Below are 27,697 nucleotides of genomic sequence, written 5' to 3'. Positions count from 1 at the left end.
AGAGAACCTCTACCACCCGCTCAAGTGGAAATTCTGATTGGTTCAAGCCAATCACTATGATCTACTTTCTTTCAACAATGATTAGTTTAGGAATGGGCATGGGATACAGTCTTGTTGTTGTGTGGTTTTGGTTTTGGTTTTTTGTCTTGCTTTATTGCAGTGCTGGGGATGAAACCCAAGGCCTCATGCATGCTAGACAAGTGTTGTACCACTGAGCTCCACCCCTAGCCTGCATGTGGTCCAATCCTATCAATGAGATGTGAAGAAGTCTGTTAAAGAACTCATATACAGGTATCTCTTTTCCTTGAAAAAATTACACAAAAAGAAAACAGCTCCTCTTATTTCAATAGTTATTGTTATTTCTGCATGTGTCACCTAATTCTGTGGAAGCCATCTTGACACCAGCCTGGGGATACAGCCAACCCTAAAGAGAAGGCTATAAAGATAATACCCCCAGCAGAACCAGAGCCCATAGCTGGAGCCTGCTCTACCTGTGGAGTTCTTGTCACCTGAGCCAATCAATCCCCATTCCCATTTTATTTTATGCAGTTTTCTGTTATTTAATGCAAAAGAAAAGAAACAGAAACAGAAATACACGCCCCCCCCCAAAAAAAAAGTATCCTAAAAAATAGGGGAAGGGAGCTGAAGAATTGAGGGCAGAATGTAGATAACTGTCCTGAGTTGTTTTTCTAGAAAAGAGAACAGAGATATGGTCTTGAAGCTGGATAAAGATAAGCCCTCTAGTGAAGGATTTTTAAAATGTGAGAGATACAGTAGCCAGTTTGTAAGGAGATGGAAATGATCCAGCAGAATGGGCTGGGACAGAGCTCAGTGGTAAAGCACTTACTTTGTATGCCCTAAGCCCTGGGTTCAATCCCCAGCCTCAGAAAAGGCAAGAGAAGGAAGGAAAAAAGAAAAAGAAGTAAGGAAAGAAAGAAGAAGGGCTGCATAGCTGCAAGAGCAAGCATCCCCTTACCATCTCACTTAAAATGCATAGCGTTTCTGGCATCTGCCCCCACAATCTTGCTGATTGACCCTGCAAGGAGGAGCTGCTACTTCTCACACTTTTGTTTCCATTGTCTGACCGCAACTGCTCACCTGTTCCCTTTCTAATGATCTGTTGGTAGAGTCCCTCCAGCTCATCTGAGTTCTTTGTTTGACTCAAGAAGCAATGGCTGGGGGCTGGAGATATGGCTCAGTGGGTAGAGTGCTTGTCTTGCATGCACAAGGCCCTGGGTTCAATCTCAACACCAAGAAGAAGAAGAAGAAGAAGAAGAAGAAGAAGAAGAAGCAGCAGCAATGGCTGATCCCTAAAGGGCTGGCCTTATTACCAAGGTCCTGTGCTTGAGGCCCACCTCTGGGGTCCCAAAAAATCAGATCCAGTCACTTGCCCCAAAGACCAAATGGAAAAAGTAATGGTAAAAATGAAGAAAAGACGTTGATGGATATAACCATATTGGGAAGGCAAGTGAGATCAAGCATCTCAATCGTGTCTTTGGGGTATTGACATGAGGTGTAGATTTAAACAGGGGCAGGGAATGAGAGGTAAGCATATTAAGGAGTCTCAGTCAAACTATAGATGTTGATTACTTCAGTCCTTAGCACTTGAGGGGACAATCTCCATCTGCTGCTCATGGACGTTTACCCATCAGACCTGTGATCCTGGAGGGGGACCATTCAGTTCTCAGGAGGCAATTGCTCTGGCTCCACTGGTCCTGGAGGGTGCAGGGCAATGACTTTGAGATTTCTGGACACTGTTGGGCTTTGGGGGAGGGGCAGGGCACTTTGTAAAGACTCGCAGTCAATGTCCCTGCAAATCTTGAAAATATCTTAGTTATTCTTATCTTGGTGTCCTCGGTCTTAAATGGGGCAGATAACCAGCTTTAGATGAACACTCCTTGAAGGATTAACCTGCCTATGAGCAGGAATCTAATCCAGAGTTTAAGGTGATGAAGGAGATGGATAGAAATGAAGGAGTTACCAAAAGCTTGGTCCTTGTCCTCAATATCAATCCAGCAGTTCTGAGGGGAAAAAAAGACGCTTTACTGTTTTGCTAGCAAAGGAAAAACACAGAGGCAGTGATACTGCCCATCAGGGGACTAGGGGGCTTTTAAAGAGGTGATTGAAAGGCTACCTGCCACTGTCTAGAGTTGTAATTCACTTGTTAATTTAGAAGGAGTCATTTCTTAGATCTTCTTGTGCCATCCCCAAAGTCTGAATAACTTCTTTCCTGTTGTGGGTGTGTACTCAAGGACAAATAACTCTGCCTAGGAAGTGGAAGACATGTAATCCTGTTTCCCCAAGATTAGGGAAGGGAGAGATTAGGGAAGCAGAGGGAAGAAAAAAGAGAAAGAAATGTCCATTTTAAAAATAAATGGTGAGGGGCTGGGGTTGTGGCTCAGAGGTAGAGCACTCACCTAGCAGGTGTGAGGCCCTGGGTTTGATCCTCAGCACCACATAAAAATAAATAAATAAAGGTATGGTGTCCAACTACACCTAAAAAATATTTATTTTAAAAAATAAATTTAAAAAGTGTGACCCAGGCATGGTGGCACACACCTTTACTCCCAGCGGCTAAGGCAGGAGGATCTCAAGTTCAAAGCCAGCCTCAGCAATTTATTAAGGCCCTAAGCAACTCAGTGAGACCCTGTCTCTAAATAAAATATTTTTAAAGAGTTAGGATGTGGCTCAGTTGTTAACCCAATTGTCACTTTGTAAAGTCTCTACACTTCACCTGGATTCACCACTTCACCACTGGATTCAATCCCTGATACCAACAATAACAACAACAACAAAAATGTGGCAGTGGCAGAGCAGCATAAAGTGGACCACTATTACAAAGAGAGAGCTTTCATCCTGCTTTTAGTTATCCACTGGGCATTTTCAGGCTCCAGTGAAGAGTCAGCATCTTTACCAAAGGCAATTTCTCAAGTGCCTATTGGTTCTCATAGTAGAACTTCTGCTCTGGTTAGACTGACAGGAACTCAGCTTTTTATTCTTTTGAGGTTCTTCCCAAGGAAACCCCAATCTTAAAATATTTACTTCTTCTCTGAAGAAATAGGAGCTCCCAAGAATCTACCTTGCAGTGATTGGCTTATCTGCCAAGCACCCACCCCTCAGCCCCACTTCACCTAGGGCTGCTCACAAAGGACGATGATCCTGTATTACTCACCCCTCCTCTTAACATTCTACCTCCCAATTATAATTGCGCAAAACTCGTCTCTCTCAGCCACCTGAAGCCATATGCAAATTACCTTAAGATACCGGGTCTTTCCCCAGGGGAACAAAAACATTCAATCCCAGCTGGGGCTTGAGCTACACCAGACAACTATGTATTGAACAACTAAATGGTGATCCAAAAGAGCCTTGCTATAAAGTATTTCCAGTAAAAATATAGCAATGCAAAAGATCAAATCAAGAGCAACATTGATTTGCCTTTCTATTGCTTCCTGTCCAGAGCAATGATTTGTTCCGCATTTCACTTCTCCTCTTCATTTAGCAGTAACACAAGAAGTTATTTAGCCTAACATGTTTAACACCCATGCTATGAGACGCAATTATCTGCAGTCATATAGAAACACCTGGTAGAAGCCAGACAACTGAGTTTCATTTCCTTATGAAATTTGGACAATTCGTTAACCAACACATTACACTGACCAAAATATTCTAAATATCTATAACCAGCTCCCTCTGTTGGTTAAATTCAAATTGATTTACTACTTCTGGTTTTATCACATTTTCTTACTAATGTCTTTTGGCAGAAAAGAAGAAGAAAGAAAGAGAGAGAGAGAGAGAGAAAGAAAGAAAGAAAGAAAGAAGAAAGAAAACACTAACTGTCACTTTGTAAAGTCTCTATACTTTACCTGGAAACATTGAGAATGAGATTTTCCACTTAACATAGTTATCCAAACTATTGACTTGTGATTGAAATTTTTAATAATTTTATATTAAACATTTTAATACTAAATGTATTTTTTCTTTCAGGCACAGGATGTTAAAGTCTGCATCTAAGCATACTTCATATTTCAAGATTTAGCTACACTGAATTCTTTTCTTTTTTTTTTTTTCCTTCTTTTTAGGCACGAGGGATTGAAACCAGAGGTGCTCTACAAACTGAGCTACATTTCAGCCTTTTTTATTTTTTAGTTTGAAAAAGGGTGTCTAAATTGCTGAGATCAGCCTTGAACTTTTGATCCTCCTTCCTCAGCCTCCAGAGGCACTGGAATTATAGATCACCACGTCCAGCCTAGCTACTTCAAATTCTTGCTAAGAATAAGACAGGCATTAATTATTTAATTACTATTGTGATGGTCTTTGCCTTCATATAAGTCCCCACAATGAACATCAATGAATGATTATAAGAGACTCTCTTGGTGGTTCTCTTCAGAACAGCCTCTTCCCACCAGAGTAATTTCCACAAACTTCTTGTTTACTTCATTCTCTTGGTTACACTTGATTGGTTACAAGATTGGTTCAAGAAACAATCTGATTGGCCCATCTGGACCAATCAGATAGTTTCTTGTGGAAATTGAACCTGAAAACAGTCATTCATGTACTTTTTGAATACTCTGGATGTATGGGAGAAGGGAAAAGCAAAGAAAAGTGGAGAATGATGCACAGTCTCAGAGAAAGCAGAAGTCAGACCATGGAGCCTCATAAAGAGAAATAAAGGTGAGATGGCTTTGTTCCTGGTGGCTTTCCAGCACCTATTTCTGGCACTAGTTCTTGGGTTCTGTGAAATAACCTTGAATTCTTTTTTTTTTAATATTTTATTTGTTTTAGTCAGTTACACATGACAGTACAATGACCTTGACATATCATACATTTGAATCAGATGGGATATAATTTCTCATTTTTCTGAGTGTACAAGTTGCAGAATCATATCTTGGATTCTTTTGCCCTTTTAAGCAATTTTTAGTGAGTTTCTGGAGCTCAGAATCATATCTTCCCTAAGATGATAATGAGGCCTTCAGGGTGTGTTAAAGCATAGAGGATGGCCCACCAATGGCAACACCACCACTAGATTTCTAGGTATCCTGGTAAGTTCTGAAGTCTGCTCTTTGTTTCTTTGTATATCTGTATTAAGCCCCTACATAGGCTGACAAATGCATTCAAAATATTTCTGATCACAAAGCACAGTACAAAATATGATTTGTATCATGACTCAGGTGATATATTGATATATATAAATAGGAATTCATGAATCAAATATTGGTTTTTATTTTTATTTTTACTTTTTTTTTTCAGATCTGAAAATGGAACCAGGGATACTCAACCACTGAGTTACATCTCCAGGTCTTTTTATTTTTTTATTTAGAAATCTGGTCTCACTAAGTTTCCCAGCTGGTCTAGAACTTGAGATCCTCCTGCCTTAGTCTCCCAAACAGTTGTGATTAATTACAGACATGTGCCAAACACTGGGTTAGATTCCAAGTCCCAGTGCTTGACCTAAGGTAGATGTCCAATAAATATTTGCTGAACTAGTTACATGAATAAATGAAAGCAGCATAAGAAAAAGAGCTAAAACCATAAATACTTATATTGACTTCAGAAAAAAACAAAAAACTCAAAGTGTATTAAACTGAGTTTATAATTATTTTTAAAAATTGAAACTAAAAAATTAAAATAGGTAAGGAAATAATAATAATAATATAATATTTAAAGCAAATAAAAAGACAATTTAAAACTACAGAAATTATGAATATTTAATTTTATGAAATATCAAAAATTATAAATTTCAAGCTGAATTTAATAAAAAAAAGAAATCACAACAAAAAACTCTCTCTTTTACTTGAGAATGATTTATTATATTTTATACAACACAAAGAATAATAGGGAATTGATAAGTGCTCACACAGATATAATTTTGCATAGTTTCTGACCGAGAAGTTTATTCTCAATCTTATTTTTGTTCCTCTGTATAGAATAGGTCTTTCTTCCCTCAGGTTGCTTTTCATTTTTTCTGTTTATTACTGGTCTTCGCAAATTTATTAAAATGTGCCATAGTGTGGAGGTTTTTTGATGTATGTTCAGCTTGGGGCTCATTGTACCCCAAATATGTTGTATTCTGTGCCGTGAATTTATGTTTTTCATCAAATTTAGAAAAAAACTTAGCCATTATTTCTTCAATTTTTTTCAATCCCTTTACTTCTCTTTTCCTTTCCATCAAAGAACTTCAATTACACTATTTCTTATATTGTGCCACAGATCTATTCATTTATTTTCAGTATTTTTTGTCTCTTTGCCTCATTTTAAATAGTTGCTGTTGTTAAGACTTCAGGTTCACCAAGGTTTTTCTTCTGCACAGTCTAAATCCACTGTATTTTTCATTTTATATATTATATTTGTCATCTCTAGAAGTCCCATTTGGGTCCATTTTGTATCTTTCATTTGTCTCTCATGTTTTCTTCTACCTTTTTGAACATATGAATTATGTTTATAGAAGCTGTTTTAGTCACTTTTTCGCCACTGTGACCAAAAGACCTAACAAGAAAAATTAGGGAGGAAAAGTTTACTTGGAGGGCTCACAATTTCAGAGGTCTCAGTCTGCAGATGGCCAACTCTGTTTCTCAGGGCTCAGGGTGAGGCAGAACATCATGGTGGAAGAGTGTGGTGAAGGAAAGTGGCTCAGAAAATAAGGAACAGGAAGAAGGAAGGGAGAGAGAGGGGGAGGGAGAGAGAGATTAACTCCCCTCAGCACAGACGAAATATATATAACCTAAAGGCATGTACCCAGTGACCTCCAGTCACACCCTACCAGAGTATAGTTACCACCCAGTTAATCCCTATCAGAAGATTAATGCACTGATTAGGTTAAGGCTGTTGTAACCCAATCATTTCACCTCTAAGCTTTCTTGCATTGTCTCACACATGAACTTTTGGGAGGACTCCTAATGTCTAAACCATAATAAAAGCTGTTTGAACATAGTTATCCTCTAGTTCTATCATCTTTGTCATTTCAAGGTCTATTTCTATTGATTGATTTTTCTCCTGGCTATTTCTAGGTTCTTTGCGTAGCTGGTAATTTTTTTATTGGATACCTGATATTGTTTTTATAATGTTGGATGCTGAATCTTACTTAATTGCATCAGTTAATGTTGACTTTTGTTCTGGTTCAGTTAAGTTACTTGGAATTAGTTTTTTTCCTTTTAAAGTTTCCTTTGAAACCCAAGAAGCCTTTGGTCTGAGGTTAATGTATCCCTATTATTAAGGAGATAAGCTTTGAGAACTCGGCCTGATGCCTTGGAAATTATGAAATCTTTCTACTCTGGCTGGTGGCATAAGCCAGGCCTGTGTGAGCTCTCAGAATCTTTCAAAGCTTTCTGCTTTGCAATGATCCTTTCCACGGCCTTAATAGTTTACTGTCTCATGGGTGGAGTTTGTCCCAGGGAATTCTCTGCAAATATCCAGATCTCTCTCAACCTCCTCTTTGAACTTTGTCAAGTTCTAGTTTCACTGACCTCCCAAACTCTGATTTATTCTTTTAACTCATAAGTGTTACTAAGCTGTTTGTAACCTTACAAACCGAGTTCTAGAAATTCTATCCAGGTAATACACTGGGAGAGTTGTAGAACTCACTTCATTTCCATTCTCTCAGGGATTACAGTCTACAATGTTTGCCATCCAGATTCCAAAAACAGTTGTTATATATTTTTGTCCAGAGTTTTATCTGTCAAGGCTAGAAGATAAATTCAGTTCCTATTATTCCATTATGTCTAGAAGCAAAATCAAGTCATCTCAGTTATCTCATTCCTGATTCATCCATCAGGAATCCCTTCCAATTGCACCTTTCATTTAAAATACCACTAATAATTATGGTAGTTATTATTAGGACAACAGAATGAAAGAAAAAATCAGTATGATGACATTATTTATATATCAAATCTTAACAAGATTGTTCCTGGTTATGCAAGTCTTGATGTGGTTCTTTCAGAGTTATAGCTAAGAAGAGTAAAAAGTTCCAGTCCTCAACCTGTAGAAGAGCTTGGCAAACCCATGTATAAAAACCAGTGAGACAATGACCCATGCTTCTCTGCCTGCTTTAATCAACCTTTAGTCATAAAGTTACAATCACATTGCCCTCTTATATTTTATTACTTTCGAAAGCATATTCTTCCTACATGTTTAATGTAAAAAAAATTAAAGCATACAGGTAAACAAGAATAAGATGAGCATTCACCCAAAGTTTAGGTACAGACGGCAAGAGATAACAATTAAAATACTGTAAGATATTTTAGAATAAAACTGTTGAGGATGTTTAATAAATAAACAGACTAGCAAAAAATATAAATAACTGCTTAAATAGATGTAATTATGACTATGAAATCTGTTTGGGATGGAGCAAAAATCAGGGGAAAAATGACAAATGAAATTTAATCAAAAGGCTAGGATTGTGGCTTAGTGGTAGAATGCTTGCCTAGCATGCTTGAGACCCTGGGTTCCATTCCCAGCACAGCAAAAAAATAATAAAATTGATGCCAGGCATGATGACACTCTCCTATAATCCCAGCTATGGGGAGGTTGAGGCAGAAGGATGGTAAGTTCAAGGCCAGCCTGAGAGATTTAGCAAGACCCTGTCTCAAAATAATTTTTTAAAAGACTGGAGATGTAGCTCAGTGGTTGGAGTCTTTGCCTCATAGGTATTGGGTTCAATCCCAATACAGGAAAAAAAAAAAAAAAAAACAAGTTTGAATCAAGATCCGAGAAATAGACTCAAAATATAAAACCATAAGCATGGTACAAGACAAGTCATACCCTGTTCACACGAAACATTATAAATTACAAATCTTAGAAAATAGATAAATAATTCTTTTGGGTGCAATTAGGGAAAGAACTGCTAGGGATCAAACCCCAAGCCTTGCACATACCAAGTACATGCTCTACCACTGAACTACACCCACTCCCAGATCAGAAAGTCTTTAACACCCACTATTCACGGTATTCAGTTGAAGCTGTGTTAAAGGACAAAATGTCTTAAATTTTTATTTCAATGTATGGTAAATTTATGATTATTAAATAAGAACAAAATGTACTTTCCATGATGAGATAGATATATTTTAATATATCCAAAAATCTTGTACAACAAAATGGAATGGGACACTATCACAAATAAAGCAGACTGGTGAAAAAGTACATAAGTCAGACTGATAAAGCTCATTAAAAGAATGAAGATTTGATCCTCAGTAGGCTAAGGCAGGTGGACTGCAAGTTCAAAGCCAGCTTCAACAACTCAGTCAGTTGTTAAATTTAAATTTTTAAATTTTTAAAAGGGGAGTGAAGGGCTGGAGATGTGGCTCAGTGGTTAAGCACCCCTGGATTCAATCCCTGGTATTAAAAAAAAAAAAAAAAAAAAAACAGCTCTTACCACCCACTCAGTAACTAATATTTAGAGATCAGTCAAAAATCTTGCATTAGAAAAAAATGGCTAAGCCATTTTATGGAAAAATTCTTTGTCTCACTGACAAGAGACACATAAACACAAATATTTTCAAGGTATCTTTATTCACCAAACTTTCAAAATAAATACCCTTAGATTTTGTTTTTGCATTTCAATCGGTCCCATTGTTTTCAGTATCAACCAGCTGGACACAAAGCCATTTACATCTTTGACTTGGTAATTTCACTTCTGGGAATATAGCACTGAGGCAATTTATATTCTAGGCAACAGTTTTATAATAGGACAGTTTTGAATAGTTGTTAGACAAACAAAACCTTAGAAACACAAAATCCCCAGCAACAGAAAAAAATTAAATTTAAAAATTAAAATTATGGGGCTGGGGATGTGGCTCAAGCGGTAGCGCACTCGCCTGGCACTGGATTGGATCCTCAGCACCACATAAAAATAAAGATGTTGTATCCGCCGAAAACTAAAAAATAAATATTAAAAAAAATTAAAATTAAACTAAGATATTTCAACATGGTAGAGTACTTTACACAATATTAATAATTTTAATTTAATTTAATTTACAGAGCACTTGTTATATGCCAGGTGCTAGATGGAGGTTTTAATTATCCTGTTTATATTTGCATTTACTTGTTTAAAAGTCTCTATCTCTGGTAGATATTCACAAATGGGGAAATTAAGTCTCAGAGACCTTATGTAATAAGTTTAAAGTATATAATAGGCTCTAGGTTGCAACTTAGAACAGTAGACAGATTAACTCAGGTTTATCTGACTCCCAAATCTTTGATACTTTTTTCACTGTATTATGGAGTTGCAGATTCCAAATAGGGTAAGCCTCAGAATTTGGAGAAAAGGCCAGAAGATATAAACCTTTAAGATCAAAGTTTGAAATAATCAAAATAAAATTTTTCATTACTGAACAGATAAAGAGATCTTCCCAGGAAGATTGCAATATAAATTTTGATTTATAATTATGATTGCAATATAAATTTTCAACACTGTACTATATTTTAAATACTTAAATAGCAGTATTTAGTGGAAATAATACTTTCAATCAAAACCTTTGGGGCTGGGGATGTGGCTCAAGCGGTAGCGCGCTCACCTGGCATGTGTGCGGCCCAGGTTCCATCCTCAGCACCACATACAAACAAAGATGTTGTGTCCGCCGAAAACTAAAAAATAAATATTAAAATTCTCTCTCTCTCTCTTTAAAAAAACAAACAAAAAAACCTTCTTGCATGCTATTTGACTGTCTTCAGATCCTTTTGGTACACCTTTTTTTCCTCCTTGACACCCTGTCCCAACCCCTCCCTCTTTTCCCACCAGTTCCTGCTAGTCCCCTGCTCCCTCCTATCTCTTCTCCTCCCCTTAAAGTGCAGATCTGCTGCAAAAGGAACTGAGCAAGACCCAGGACAGAGCCATCTCTTCAGAATTGGTAAAGGGAATCCAAAAACAATACAATCAGTCATGATGATTTTTATTTTATTTTACACATTCTGAGAAAAATACAGAAATATATTGCCGTTGTGCAAACTAATCTGCATGTGTGTGGCTGGTAAATGTGATTGCTTCACAGTTTCCAGGAAGGGGTCCAAGATGTCTCTAGTAAATGCAAGTCATGAATTTAAAATGCAACTAGTGGGAGTGAAACAGTAGACTTTAAAATAGTGTCAGGTCTGGGAATCATCGGAATACTTCAGTGAGTAACAGTGAAAGAGGAGAGAAAGAATTGATCTATATAACCCGCTTTCTTTCCATGGGTTCCAGATATACCAATTCAATGATGAATTTAAAAATATTTATGTCTGTACTGAACATGCACAGGCACTTTTTCTTGTTACTATTCTCTAAACAATATAGAATGATAACTATTTACATGCCATTTACATTTTAGGTGTTATAGATAATCTAGAGATCATTCAAAGTATATAAAAGGATGTATGTAGGTTATATATAAAAATACCATTTTATATAAGGGACATGAGCAACTTTGTATTTTGGTAACTGGGGGACTCCGAGAATCAATCATCCATGGATACCAAGGGTCTACTGCATTTCCCTAGCACTGTCCATAGGAGAGAGATGGGATTTAGTGAATCCTAATCTCTAGAAGAGTATACCTTATAGCAGAGGAAGATAAATTCTGCACATCCTATGTTAGCTCAGCTGAAGCAATCCCACAGAGAGGTGGCGGGGACTGAACTCTAGATGTACAAACAAATAAAGACTTTATTTCTTACCAGTGTCCTTTAACATGCCTTAACATATCTCTTTTTTTAGCTCCTGAACAATCTCTGAAGAATTTAAAGTTTTTCAGGCTCTTGTGATTGTATGAATAGCCTCATCTGGGGACATTTACAAAAGTCCAGTCTAGCGTATTTAAAAACCTCACATCCAGTTCAACGCTTTTCCCTACCTGGCTAGGGGATCCGCCTGGAAGAAGAAGGCATGTATGGTCTGCAGTTCTCCTCTCCTTGGTCCACCTCATCCACCTCATTCCCTGCCGCTTCTGGATTAGGGAGAAGGGACAGGAAGCAAATGTCCTTTTACTTGGGTTGGTGCTGTTTGTGTTCCCTCTTGCCTGCCTTAGTTGGCCAATGTTTGATTGCTAGTTCTATAGAGGGGGGACATTCATGGGTTCTTCAGAGGCCCCACGTGGTACCTTTGTAGTGCCTGGTCCCTGATGTGAGGTACTCTCTGGGTGCTTTATTATGATCTCTTCATATTACTGGAGTCCCCCCTGTGGGGTGGGACCCATCAAGACAGCTCTAATCCTTCTGCCCATTGCAGAGTCAAGGAAGCATGATCCAGGAAATTCCCACATCTTTGCCCCACCAAAGTGTTGTGCTGTCTCCTTACCATCACACTGTGGTCTTCTCTAGCCATCTTCTTGCCCTCAGAATTCTCCAGATAGGAAGCAAATATTCAAATATTGGTCTCTATGTTTACTAGAATTACCTCAACCTTCTCTCTCTCTCTCTCTCTCTCTCTCACACACACACACACACACACACACACACTACAAATTCCAGAGTCTACACTTCAGGCTTCCCAAGGTCTCTTTAAGCCCTCAGACTTGGCTCTGCGGGGGATCTGATTCTTTGTCAGAACATCAGGTGACCACATCACTCCCTCATAGGCAGGCTTTCTGTAAATAAGCCCCCTTAGAACTTCTAGGTGCCTATAATGCTGAAGGTGAGTGTCAGAGACTGATAGTCACACAATCAGCTATGTCATCTTTTAGGAAGCCCTAAAGAGATGTCTAACAGCATTCTTTCCTTTTTCTTTTTCTTTTCTTTTCTTTTTTTTTTTTTTTTTTGAGACTGTAATATGCTGAAGCTAGCCTCAAATTTTCTATCTTCTTGCTGCAGCCTCCCAAATCACTGGGATTACAGGTATGTGCCAGTGCCCCTGGTTCTAATAACATTATTTAGGAGGGAAGGGATCCTTATCACTATCTTTTGAGAATTTAGCCAAAACTCTGAGATATTAGGAAAATTCCATGCCTTCGTCATTTACATTAACAATAAGAGCCAATTTAGTTCCATTTTTTTTTAACCTGGTTGCTTGTTTGGGTGTATTTATTTTGGAAAAACAATTCATGAGCAGTGTGCTTATGTTTCCTATACTTCTCTTTGTGTGGGTTATTATACATCCATAAACCTATAGAAAATTACCCAGGACCTCTTGTGTATTGTATTCTGTGCTAGGCATTTTATATATGTTATCTCATTTAATCAAGCTTCCCACCATTTACTGAGCACCTATATGTAAGCATTGTTATATTCTTTTTTCTTTTAATTTTTATTTTGATATAAAATAGACTACAGAATGTGTTCAGTTTAACAATTAGTTATAAAATGAACACACATATAACCACTATTCAGATCAAAAAACATTTCCAGCTGGGCAGGGGATGTGGCTCAGTGGTAAAGTGCTTGCTTCAGATGCGTGAAGCCCTGGGTTCAATCCCTTGCACCACCACCAAAAAAAAAAAAAAAAAATTGGCAACATCCCAGAAGCCCCTCATGCATTCTTTCCTTATCAGAACCCCCTGAAATATTCTTCATATGCATTCTGGCATGTTATAATCAGTGGTTTCAAGCTGAAAGATTCCCAGAGCTTGCATGGATCTAGGTAATATTTGAGTTCTGGAGGCAGAAACCTAATTTTAAGTACTGGGAGCATTCAGTCAAGACCCCAGAGGAGTTGCATCTTATTTATAGGACTGCACTTATCACTTAGTAAAGGATACTCTAGACCCACAATAACGAAATTTTTAAAATAAGCTTTAGAAGAATCAAACCTACCTCCCAATCATTTAATTGTCTTTCACTATGAAGTCCAACATACTTTAAGGAAGAAAGCAAAATTCAGCACTCAACAAATTTCAAAATGTCTGGCATCCAATCAAAAATGAAAGAATCTGAAACAGCTATTAGAGCTGTGTTCAAATATTTAAAAGAAAATGAACACAATGCAAACATTGATAAAGATATAGATAAGAAACAAAGAAATTATAGAAATATAATATAATTATATATTATGTAATACTATATAGTATACAATATATAAATATATGATAAAATTATATAATATGGAAAATATAATGTCCGAAGTTTTTAAGAAATGTACTTGAAGGGTTTAACAACAGATTAGGAAGTGCAGAAGAAAAGGTTAGTGGACTTGGGGACCTTGGATAGAAGTTATCCAAACTAAAGTACAGAGAGAAAAAAGACTGAGAAAATTGTAGGATAATATTAAATGATCTAAAATACATATACTATGTGTACAAAGAAAGACATGAGTGACAAAAAATATTAAACAAAAAAATTTCTGAGCTGAGATGCAGCTCAGTAGGAGAGTACTTGCCTAGCATGTGTGAGGCCCTGGGTAAAATACCCCCAGCACCATTTAAAAAATAATTGCTGAAATTTTCCAAGTAATAAAAACTATTAAACCACATATACAAGAATTCCAAATGGAACTTTAGATTGACAGAATGAAAATGCTCAAAATGGTATATATGTAAATAGATATAAAAATTTTTCTCTCATATTTTAAGTCCTATAAAAGATAATTTCCATTTAAATAAAAAATAAGTATAGTAGAATTTATGACATACAGGGAGTAAAATGTGACAATAATAGTAAAAATGACAGAAAAGTGAAAGTACAGTCATTCATAATAACATTTCAGTCAACAACAGACCACATACATCCCATTGATTTCATAAGACGATAACAAAGCTGAAATTTTTCTATTGCCTAGAGATGTCATATGCATCATAATATCATAGTGTAATACATTACTCACAGGTATGTGGTGATGCGGATGTATACAGGCCTACATCTTTCCCAGTCATATTAAAGTACAGCACCATCAATTATAGTACACCTCATAATGTTTGTACAATGACAAAATGGCCTAACAACATATTTCTCAGAACATACCCATTATAAATCAGCCCATAACTGTATAACTATTATAAGTTTCTTACATTATACATGAAGCATAATATTATTTGAAAGTAGATTAAAACACAATCATCAAAATATATTAAATGTAAATGATCTAACCTTCCTGTTAAAGGACAAAGATGATCACATTCACTAAAAAAGCAAAAATCAACTATATTCTGCTTATAATAAACTTATTTTAAATATAAAAATATGGAAAGATTATAAATAACAGGACTTATCTCAGTAAAATTTTTTTTAGCAAAATGAAAAAAAATAGTATACTATAAAACTCTAATAACAAAAATCTGGATAATCATATGTTCTAAAATGATATTGTGCTGGATACAGTAGTACACGCCTATAATCCCAACAACTCAGGAGGCTGAAGCAGGAAAATTTGAGGTCAGCATGGACAACTTAGTGAGATCCTGTCTCAAAATTAAAAAAAAAAAAAAAAAAAGTTTTTAAAGAAAGGATAGGGGGTAGAGCCTGTGTCCAAACTGCAGTCTTGCAAAAAAAAATAAACAAATAGAATGAGATTTTAGTGATGATTACACAACCATATATGAAAAAACCATTGAACTGTATATTTTAAATGGGTCAATTGTTTGGTATGAAACTGTATTTCAATAAAGTTGTTTTCAAAAAAGAAAACTGGAATGCCTATAAAATATCAGACAGAATAAGACTTAGAAAATGATTTTAAAAATTTATAGTGATAAAGTGATCAATTCATCAGAAATATATTACAGGGCTGGGGATATATAGCTCACTGATAGAATACGTGCCTAGTATGTATGAGATATTGGGTTCAATCTCCAATACCAAAAAATCAATAATATAATATAATATATAAAACAACACTTGATATGTCTGTATCTAATAATCTAACTTAAAAATACATGAAGCAAAATTGGGAGAAAAGGGGGAAAGACAAATCTATAATTATATTTGAAAAATATATAAAAGCTCTATCAATAATTAATGGAATAGGCAGAAAATCAGTAAGGATATCAAAGATTTGAACAACACTATTGACCTGTTTACATTAATCTGTGACCAAAATATCTGACAAGAACAACTTAGAGGAAGAAAAGTTTATTTTTGCTCACAGTTTCAGAGTTTCAGTCCATGGTCAGCTGACTCCATGGCTCTAAGCCCAAGGTGAGGCAGAATATCACGGCAGAAGAGCAAGGCAGAGGAAATCTGCTTATTTATGACAGCAAGACTCATTCATTCAATAAGCATTTATTGAGCATCTACAATGTACCAGGTACTGAACAAAGAGTTGGAAATGCGCATAGCCCTCAATAGGCAGACATGGTCTCTTTTCCATAGTAGATACTGTCTACTAGGGGATACAGACAAATAGCAAGACAATTATAGAGCATTGTGAAATATCCTGAGTGAGCAAGCCCAAGAAGTTTGAAAGTACAGAAAATAAATATTTAATTTAGACTTTATGTTTAATGAAAGATTTTCTGGAGAAAATGAAATCAAAGCTGAAACCTGAAGGATAAATAGGAGTTAACCAGCCAGAGTGATGGGAAGAGTGGGCAGATTGGCTCATTTGGGGCTGCATCTCCAAAGCCATCTTTTATATAGTCCAAAACTCTACGTGGGGGCCCAGCAATCTTTGTTTTAACAAACCTTCAGGTAATTCTGATTTGTGGCAAAATTTGAAAATTACTACTCTAGGCTGTGGAACAAAATGTACACAGGTTTGGAAAAAATATGGCATCCACTGGGCACAGTGGCACACACCTGAAATCCCAGTGACTCAAGAGGCTGGGGCAGGAGGATCACAAGTTCGAGGCCAGCCTCAGCAATTTAATGAGACCCTTGGCTATTTGGCAAGGTCAGCAATTTTGAGACACTGTCTCAAAAAAAAAAAAAAAAAAAAAAAAGCAGGGGATAGCCTGGGGATGTAACATGGTAGTAAAGTGCTATGGGGTTAAATCTCCAGAACAACAACAACAAAAAAAATTAGGTGTCCTTCTCCCCCATATAATACTCCATTTATGAGAATGGTGATCCTGATGTTTCATCTGAGGTGGCAACACCAGGCCTACTAGTTCAGTCCCCACATAAAAGAAAAATAGAAAAGGAGAGGATTACCATTTGTTAAACAGATAGTGTGCACCAGGCCCTTTACTGGTCTCTCTTATTGCATGCTCAGTACATCTCTATTTGCATGTCCATTTCACAGATATGGAAATTGAGGTTATAGAATTTTCCCAACCTTACTCAGAACTGGAATTTGAACCCAGTTCTAACTTCAGAATCCAATGAGTTTTCTACACTAGCCCACTGCTTCTAGGGAAAAGTTCAAGACTGAGAGATTAGGACATCTAGGGTCCACTCACAGAGGCTTCTGGAAATGGAGCAGGCAGACTGAGCAGCCATGTTTGATAGCTTTTCAACTTAATGGGTAGGCCTTTGGAGATGGAGCCCCAAATGAGCTAAGCCCTCTTCGTGTGTCAGAAAAGTTCTCTACCAGATAGTGATTCTGGCTGTGCCCAGGTGAAGTGCTGCTAGATCCTCTGGGCTTAAATCAGAGCAGATCCAGCTCTATTTTTCCTACCAAAGGAAATTTTTCCTTGTGTTAACAGCCCTGGAGAAAGCATCACATTGAAGGTCTTTGGTAGCAGTTGCCACCACATAATGAGGTGTGGTGTTGTTAGCCTTTGAATGAAGAGGAGAAAAAAGAATTACAAGTGTTCAGAGCTCAGCAGAAGAAAGAAGCACTTGAGAAAGGAATGATTAAACTTTTCTCCAGAGCAGTTACGCAAGCCATGTGTGAGTAGTGTGGGTTGAAGATAAACGTGGGTAAAATTGCAGTGTCTGCCTCTCAAATGGGCCCTGGAGCATGCTGGCGCCCATTTTCTTTTGTCTGTTTGGCTGGTAAAGAGCTGCTGGTCGACCTCATCTATTTTTATCAGAATGGAAAGATTCACTGTGGCAGGCACTGTGCTAAACAGCTCAGCCACTGTGCTCATCATGTGATGAGATAATTTTGTTGATGAGTACACAGAAGCTGAGAGGCACCATTGGCACATGAAACCCTTCTGCCACCTTGAGTGTGAAACAGTTGCAGGAGAACAAGGTGAAGGATGAAGAATAAGCACCTGTTCTGCCATGGCAGCTTTGAGTCTCTATGCAAAGCACTGCGAAACTGTGGGGAATATATTGGTGTTGATCATGATCAGATAACCTACAACAGGTAGCATTAGTGTGCTACAGAAGTATGGTTTTTTGTTGTGGTTTGGTTTTGGTTTGGAGGGGTTTTGGGAGGGAAGGGGGTTGTTTGTTTGTTTGTTTGTTGTGTCCCATGTAAATCCTCTTTGTTGGAATGGCCTTTCCTTCCCAAACCAGATCAGATTTGTTGGTCAAAAACATGCAGCCTTGGCTGGGCACCGTGGCACAGGCCTGCAATCCCAGCAATTTGGGAGGCTGAGGCAGGAGGATTGCAAGTTCAAAGCGAGCCTCTGCAGATTAGCAAGGCACTTAGCAACTCAGTGAGACCTTGTCTCTAACTAAAACATTGAAAAGGGCTGGAGATGTAGCTCAGTGGTTAAGCACCCCTGGGTTTAATCTTCAGTACAAAAAACTTTAAAAATGCAGGCTTAGTAAAGTCATTTATGCCTCTAATTCTTCCAATTTGGACTTTCTCAAGACACTCCAGAAAAAGTATCCAAATAGGTAAAAAGCAGTTGGTCAGTGAATCAGTGTAGATAGTCTCTCCTCTTATCCTCTGCTCTGAACTTCAAGCCTCCTGACCCTTCAGGCAATGATAATATCACCCTTTATCAGAAATGCATGATCTGTATCTCTCTGGACAAGAACTAAGTATTGTCAATGAAGAATTTTGAGAAGGCAGAGTACAGCTTAAAACTCCAGAAGACCCTGAAAATAGGCTGAGCATGAAGGTTATATGACAGCTCCTTTTTAGATTTGGTGACACAAGCCTCTATAGCAACAGCCAGTGAGATGGATATTTGAGCCAATCCACATTGAATATTTGATAACATGGTTAAAAATAAGACAAGGTAAAGCAAAACAATCAGAGCCTTGCAAATAAAAACTACCAATCCAACATGTATTGGATGACCCAGTCTCAAGATGAGTGGAGTGATTCTGCTTATGGCACCAGCCAAGCCCTACAAGGCTCCAAGAACTGGATCTGAACCATAGGCTTTAAGATATAATGATGATCAAACACAGGGCACAAAGATTCCCCGGAGTGTTTGTCAGAGACTTGAAACCAGAGCAACACATTCAGGATTCCATAGATTCTTGGCTTTGTCTAATATCACAGTAATTCAGTGGATGAAAAAAACCAAACTGCAGTCATTATAATATTCCCTGTGAACTCTGAGGAATTAAAGGCAGAAGACTGAGAAAATAAGCAACATAGGAATGTTGAACTTTTCTACACCATACAGGAGTGCAAAGTCCTTAAAAAGTCTAAGTTCAGAATTGTGTCCAGAAAAGAATCATGCTTAAAGAGAAACTAGTACATCTGCCAGTACTCAGAAAATCCAAGGCACAATCCAGATCACAGCAGGTCAAGTTTTCAGAGGATGTCATTAACATGGAAACTATGACAACATTAATATTGGGCAAACTCCAGTGAGTGAGAGGACTCTGGTCTACTTTTTTTTTTTTCTTTTTTTCTTTTTTTTTTTTTTTCCTTCTGGTGTCAGGGATTGAACCCAGGGGCACTTAACCACTGAACCACATCCCCAGCCCTTTTTTTATATTTTATTTAGAGACAGGATCTTGCTGAGTTGCTAAGTGCCTTGCTAATATGCTGAGGCTGGCTTTGAGCTTACCATCCTCCTGGCCTAGCCTCCCGGGCCACTGCTGGGTCTATCATTTGAAAGAAAGGGGATCCAGATCTCAATACTATTTTTACAAGAGAAGTAGGAGTTCCTGCTCTGACAAACTCTGATGTTTATTACAGAAAGAAAATATTCTCCCAAGGCCAGTCTGCAGCTTTCCCTCCTCCAATAACAATGAGTTATGTGGAATAAAAAGCATCCAGGAGATCCATCCACGCATACATCCAGAATACTGATCTCACCTGATGTGGTAACCCATACCTGTAATCCCAGCCATTTGGGAGGCTGAGGCAAGAGGTATAGAAAGGGCTGGGGATATGACTCAGTGGTTAAGTGCCCCTGAGTTCAATCCCCAATACCAAAAACAACCCAGAATATGGATCTCAACAGAGAGTATGCCCATGCCATTTTTGATTATGCACTACAGAGCCTGGGAGTGAACAGGTTTCTAGGACTCTGTGGTGAGGATGCTGATTCGAGGTGCTCCTTCTCTTCCCCCTCTTTCTTCCTTTTCTCCTTCTCATCCTCTTCCTCTGACTGACAAAGATATCTTCTTGGCCTACCAATCCCTCAACTCCAGCCACAGAGATACATCTATACAGACTCTTCTAGCCCAATATCTGTACTCCCTGTCCTTCGATTTGGTCAAAAGACAACTAAATCCAAGATGAAAAAGGGACACAAGGAAAAAACCTGTATTATTCCCTAACCTAGTAGCTATGGAGATCAGTTATTTAAAACTTATCCATTGACCATCAGAATCACATCTTCTTTTTTTCTGTAAGAAATTTACTAAAATAGTTTAAAGCGCTTTTTTTTTTTTTTTTTTTTTTGCCTTATAAGTGAGACCTCAACTGCTGTTTGTAGTGTCAGATTAACCTTTGAAATGTGCTTTCCTAGGATGGTAGTATGGGGTGCATTACTTTTTTTGTTTGTTTGTTGTGCCGGGGTTTGGACCCAGGAGTGCTGAGCAACACCTTTGTCCCTTTTTGTTTGTTTGTTTGTTTGTTTGTTTTTAAGACAGGATCTTGCTAAATTGCTGAGGCTGGCCTGGAACTTGGTATTCTCCTGTCTCAGCCTTCCAAATCACTGAGATTATAGGTGTGCATGACCACACCCGGCTGCATTACAATTATTACAGTTTTATATAGCTGCTTTAGTGTCCAATCCTCAAGAGAATACTCAAGAAGCTGTCTGAAGATGATTGAAGAGGGGTGCTTATTTTAAAAGATAGAGAACTCTAGACACCTTTATAAAGAGTTTGTCATTTAGGTAAATCAGATTGGCTCAGGTCCTGACTGGTCTGTCATGTGAGGTATGCAGATAATCACATCAACCTAGCTGACACTGTGCATCCTTTATACAAAGCCAACTCGTTCCCTTTCAATCTGCATACAAAGCCAGGTAAACACTGGATTGTATTAGCTCCTGCTAAAGATTGGGAAAAAAAACAAACCCTGCTGTTTATAGTATATTATTTCATAAATCTAAATGTATTCCTAATTTCATGGTATAAATATTAATGTACATTCTATACAGCTGAGATTTTAAAACTGATATTTTTATGTCCCTGAATTATAAGGATTTTGTTACATTGTAAGCCCAGCTGGATTTGTTAGGGAAACAGCTACAACATTTATTAATTAAATTATTTGAGTTAGGGTTTACAAATTTAGATGATTGATTGCCTAGTGATGGAAATTTTAATTTTTTTATTTTTCAATATGACATGGTAGAGCTATGTAAATACTATTTAATATGGCTGTATTAATCTTACAAGTGTTATTTTATGGGCTCTTTATATGTAAACTGGATAAATATAAAAACACCAAAACCGAGGCTGGGGTTGTGGCTCAGCTGTAGAGAACTCACCTCTCACATGTGAGACCCTGGGTTCAATCCTCAGCACCACATAAAAATAAATAAACAAAATAAAGATATTGTGCCCATGTATAACTAAAAAAAATTAAAAAAAAAAAACAACACCAAAACCCACACATACCCCTGAAATATGTAGTAAAGACAAGGAGAAGTTGAATTTTCCTCTTTGGGGGTGGCAGGAAGGTGCCTGTCCTATTCTGAGCAAGGTTGTGAGTACCTCATGGGATGAGGCCAAAACTATAAGAATCTACTTTTTGTAGTAGAGGACTTTGAGCATTTATTTATTATATGAGGTTATTTATTTGAGGCATTTATTTATTATAAAAGGTTATTTCTTTTTAGCCCTCCCTTTCAGATCACTTGTTGGCCTTTAACAGCAATTTTGAAAACTAGGTCTTCTGGTTATGTTTTTCTTTTTAAAAACTTTAGATTAAAAGATTTGGTACCACTGAGCACTTCAAGTTAACATGAGGTTCTAGTTTATGAAATATAATATTGGATTTGATCTGATTAACTGATGTCATGATCTATGCCATTCTTGTAGGTATGTCTCAGTTCTAATGTTAGGGAAGTATTTAGTATATGTTCATAAAAAGCACACCAATTAAAAAAAAAAGTCAGGAAAAGATCAGAACATGGACTTGGGCTCTTGGAGGGACAGGACTATCCAGGGTGGAGAAAGGAGATCCTAGTGTCTCTCAGATTGCCTGCTCAGACTCTCCTCTCTATGCCAGAGGGGATGACTGATAGACCCAACCTGATCTTTTCTTAAAATCGGGCATCTTGCCACAAAGCCATGAAAAGATAATTTCGGCTTTACTATAAATTACTGCAAATTCTGAACCTGCTTGGAATGCCTGCCCGTGCCTTGAACTCACCCATGCCTGGCTCTCTGACCAGATAGCAGCCCTCTCTGAAACTTTAGTGACACCTCATAAATATTGGCCTTCCCTGGCCAGACAACGACCCTCTCTGAGGCTTTAATGGTCCCTCATAAATTCTGATGTTGGGGCCAGCAAAAAATGTAAACTACCATTAGTGTGATACTTGTCAGAGTTCTGTTATCTGTAACCCCTCTTTGTGTAACTTTCTGGGCTATAAAGCTGGTCTGCAGGAAAGCTGGGGTGCTGTCTTGTTCCCGCCGTTTTGGGAGGGAGAGGCAGCCCAGCCGGTTGAAATAATAAGCTTGCTTTAATTTGATTTTAATTGGAGTCAGTGGTCTTTTCTTGTGTCCTGGTCTAACAATGACCAACAGGCAAGAACAACTTGCCTGACATGCAAGTGAAGTGGGAGTCAAGAACCCAAGCTCAGGATTTTTCAACTGAAAAGTCCTTGTTAAAGTCTATGCTAAACACTGAAGGCTTATGAGAAATAAATGATACACTTGCCTGAAAACATGTAGCAAGATCCTTAAATAAGCTTTTAGATTCAGCTTTAATGATATCTATCTATATACAAATTGTGACCATAAGAATAGTCATGAAATAGTATTAAGAAGATTATCTGGTGCAATGATGCATGTCTACAATTGCAGATACTGGGGAGGTGGAGGCAGGAGGATTGCAAGTTCAAGGTCAGCCAGGACAGCACCCTGTCCATCCTTCCCAGTGAGTTTCTGGTAGGTAGAGAAGGGACCAATTCACCTCTATATCCCATAGGGGGACAATATCACCATTTCATGGTTGTCAATGATGATTTTATCAGTAGCTGCCCCTTGTTCTGCCTCAGGACAGGATCCAGCACTGGACTCTCTCACCCCAGGTCACCAAGCTGCCACCTACAGGCCAACTTTGACCTTCTATCACTAAAGTTTATTGCAAAACAAACACACACACACACACACATACACACGAACTTTTGTAACTATATTTATTTCAAAAGGGAATACTTGGGATGGTATACAGCTCAGTGGTAAAGTATTTGCCTAGCATGTATGAGACCCTGGTCCAAACCCCAGTACTACAAAGAAAAGAAAAAAGGTGGGATAAAAATTATATAACTGAATGATTCCAAGCATGTTTAAAGTGCTTAATTAAAAACAAACAAATAAAAAACAGAAGATGCTGGGCATGGTGGCTCAAACCTGTAATCCCAGAGCTCAGGAGGCTGAGGCAAGAGGATCACAAGTTAGGGAGACCTTATCTCAAAATTAAAAAAAAATAAAAATAAAAAGTGTTGGGGATGAGGCCCAATGGTTAAGGGTCCCAGGTCCAAACCCTGGTTAAAAAAAAAAAACAAACCAGAAATTAGTTTCTCCTTAATCTAATACTCCCAAAATAGACTAAATTTGATAGAAAGATTAACATAATAAGATGTTCTCTGAAGTATCTTAACAAAATGATAGCAGGAAGCAAGGCCACAGTGGGCTATAGTTAGCCCACTGTTATGAAGTCAAGTCCTAACTTTCCTCTCTCAGAGGATCTACCCTATTGTGTTAGGGATTAAATACTGATCCAGGGAACTCCAGATTAAATGGGACTTATTCAGATTTAAAAAGAAGGCAGTTCTGCTTAAATCTCACCTCCAGCTGATTTACCCCCAGCACCCTGTCCATCCTTCCCAGTGAGTTTCTGGTGGGTAGAGAAGGGACCAATTCACCTCTATATCCCATAGGAGGACAATATCACCATTTCATTGTTGTCAGTGATGATTTTATCAGTAGCTGCCCCTTGTTCTGCATCAGGACAGGATCCAGCACTGAACTCTCTCACCCCAGGTCATCAAGCTGCCACCTACAGGCCAACTTTGACCTTCTATCACTAAAGTTTTATTGCAAAACACACACACACAAGAACTTTTGTAACTATAAGATTATGATGATTTAATATTAAGATGAAAAAGCAGAATAAGTTAAAACAAATTAAAATTTTTTTAAAAAATTAAAGTTTACGCATACAGATCCTCTGAGACCCAATCAGGTTTACATTGCTTAATAAAAAGAATAGAAGGGAATACCAAAATACTAAGACAGCATCTCCCTCATCTAATACAACGATGTCCATTCTACAGAGGAAGAAACAGAGAAGTTGCCTCTGGAGAGTGGAATTGTGGATGGTTCACTCTAATTCTTCTACTGCTTTCTATATTCTTCTATAATCCCGTATCTTGATCCTTGGTCAGGAATTGGGAAAGAGGGTCTTAAAGGGAAAAAAATCAAAGCTGTTCTGTGAGGCTCAAATGCCCAAAGATACCATGTTTCCATCTGTTATTAGGCCTCTGGGGAGATGAGGATGAAGGTGGGCACTGGGCTTCCGTGCAAGGCCTGGTCTCCTGTAGGCCTAGAAAGACCATTCTGTGCAGGTAGAAAGACCATCGCATAGCTACCTATAAAACTTGATTTGATTTGATCCAAAAACCATGAGCGGTCTCAGCTCCCTATGACCTCCCCTCAGGTAAATTTAGAGCTTTCCTGGTACCATCTCAGACCCTTGGCCTCCATTTCTGCCTATCTCTTTGATTCAGTGTTTCTTTGTAAACCAAAGAACAAGCTTCCCTCTGATTGTTTACTAATCTGATACCTCATTATGCTCACAGCTCACCTGGCTCCTGTCTGAGGCTGTTGATGACCCAGCCCTTTGATCCCATCTGACCTCATCTCTCTGGCTTTCACCGTGCTTCTGACTTCCTGGTTCCTGCCCCTGCTGGCCACTTGCAGCCACCCTTCCAAGTGAAGGTCTCATGCACCAGCATCCTTGTATCAGTTGCCAGTCCTGTCCCCAGCACACATGTAGCACAATATTTTGTTGGAGAAGGTGGCAATCCAGAGGAAGTAGTCAGATTTTATTTCTGGTGGTGGCATCAGCAGCGGCTTAAGTCGGTCCTGACTATAGTTAATAGCACTGAAACTAACTCAGACAGTTCCAGTGCTTTCTATTTTTACTGTTTCTATCTCTCTGACTACACTTGCTCCTCCTCATTTGTGCCATCAAGCTTTGCTGTTACCATTAAATTGTGTCTCAAATGGAAACTCTGATTCCAAGCTTCGTCAGACCTATCAATCATACCTTAAATGTCTCAGCTCCCATGGTTCTATAACAAAGCTTGAGCACTTGTGAAATAAACAATGGACGCAGGTGTCATAGCGCACACCTGTAACCCCAGTGACTCGGGAAGCTGAGGCAGGAGGATCACAAGTTTGAGGATGGCCTCAGCACCTTAGTGAGATCCTGTCTCAAAATAAAAAATAAAAATGGCTGAGGATGTAGCTCAAGGGTAAAGTGCCCCTGGGTTCAATCCCCAGTAGGAAAGAGAAAGGGAGAGGGAAAGGGCCAGGAAGAAGGAGAGGGAGAGAGAGGGGGGCAGGGAGGAAATGCCTCCAGCACCACTGTCCTGCTTCCTGTCCTGCTAGGTTTTAAACTTTACATCCAACCTCTAGGCTAGAAATTCAGCCTAATCTTAGTTTCTTTATTTTTTTTTCTTCCATCAAAGTAGAATTTATTGTCTGAATAATGTGTGTTATATCCAGATTGGAAAGGCAGCAGTTTTGTTGTTGTTGTTTGTTTTTTTATTTTTAATTATTTTTTAATTTGTTTTAATTAGTTACACATGACAGTACAATGACCTTGACACATCATACATTTGAATCACATGGGATACAATATCTCATTTTTCTGAGTATACAGGTTGCAGAATTGCCGCAGTCTGTCTGGCTGCAGCAAAATAACCGGGGGGTGACGAATAACTTGTGTACGCTGATACAGCAGGAGTGGGAGCCGTTTATTGCAGGACAGGAGCAGTATTTATACATTCCACAGAGCTTATCTAATTAGCATAAACTAGATACATCAGTCAACCAATATGGAATCTCCACACTTAATGGCTTGCTTTTGTTACTTCTCAAACCACTCCCTCTGGCATTTTGCCAGGTACCATCCAGACTTGTTTACGAACTCTAACATTCCCCTGGCAAAATGCCAGGTGTTATTTTTGACTTGTTTACAGACTCTAACATTTCCCCCTTTTGTTTAATTTAAATAACGACCATAGTGGTTTTTACAGAAACACCATAAATAACCTGCTACAAACAGAAAGGGAGGATACAAAATGCCGCAATACCAAGCCACTTGATGGCTCCATGCAAGAAGCCCTTGGAAAAATTATACCAGCAATGACACTGTTAGCAAAGATACCGAGTTACAATTTGTTATAGATTACAGTTTGTTGTCTCAGTCCAGGTAAAGCAGTGTCTCAATAGATTAACTCACAGTCCAGGTAAATCACAGTCCAGGTAAGTTCTGCAGGCAGCTAGCTTAAATCACAGTCCAGGTAAGTTCTGCAGGCAGCTAGCCTAAGCTGTAGCAGCAGAAACAGCAACAGATCCGAAGTCTCGTCCGTTTTTCAGCCGAAGTTTCATCCGGTTTTCAGCAACACTGGAAATTTTTCCATCCTCGTCCTCACCGGCACTGGGACGAAGGCAGGAACTCTTGCAAAGATGCTAAAGAAAATCCTGTAGCATTCCACTAAGAAAACAACCTTCTGAACAATTTAGTACATTATCTCAAGGTTTTTTTACATTTGAAATAAGCCTTAATAGTGCTCATTACTCATTAGCTTCCAGGTGTGGGAGAACCATTGTAGCTTAGTTATTGGCATTGAAAATGACCAAACATCAGGGACACCAGTAGCGTCTTTTGCCGGCTGTAGTGTCCTGAGCAGCCCCAGATGGCCCTGGGGAGTGTCCCGGACTCAAACTGCTACTGGGCACAGGGAGCAAGAGCCTGCGAGACTGTGCCTCCAGGTCAGGTCTAGATTTGGGCTCGCGGCAGTGGAAGAGCCAGCTCCCCGGCCAGGAGGCGGGGAAGGGCCAGTCGCCGCCGCCTCTTGGAAAATCCTTGCTGCGCTGTGACCGGCTTGCACACTCGGCAGCCGCCTCTCCGCTTCACGCACCCTCCGGTAACGAAAAGTATTTAGTAATAGCCTTTTGCTGCAACTTTTTTCCTGATAATCCTTCTTCTTCTGAACTTTCTTTTTCTTTCTGACTAGAGTTCCTGGGCTCTTATCAACACATGCCCTAACTATTCTTGGTTCCACTGGGGTGCCTTCTTCCCTTAGTAATTTACTTCTCACCCCTTCCATATTTTCATCACAAAGACAATACAATACACTGA

The 27,697-nt window shown here is 38.5% G+C and overlaps 1 pseudogene; it reads left to right on the top strand.

Moving 5' to 3' along the window:
• Positions 1-17,292: 17,292 nt before the first annotated feature.
• Positions 17,293-20,418, top strand: LOC124105425 (prickle-like protein 1; annotated as a pseudogene).
• The last annotated feature ends 7,279 nt before the right edge of the window (positions 20,419-27,697 follow it).

Source organism: Marmota monax, unplaced genomic scaffold (genome assembly GCF_021218885.2).
Source record: "Marmota monax isolate L192 unplaced genomic scaffold, Marmota_monax_Labrador192_F-V1.1 WCK01_AAM20220418_F8-fsc00100, whole genome shotgun sequence".
In the NCBI taxonomy this organism is placed as follows: Eukaryota; Metazoa; Chordata; class Mammalia; order Rodentia; family Sciuridae; genus Marmota; species Marmota monax.
The sequence above is the reverse complement of the archived record's forward strand: the minus strand, read 5'-3'. Positions and strand labels throughout refer to the sequence as shown.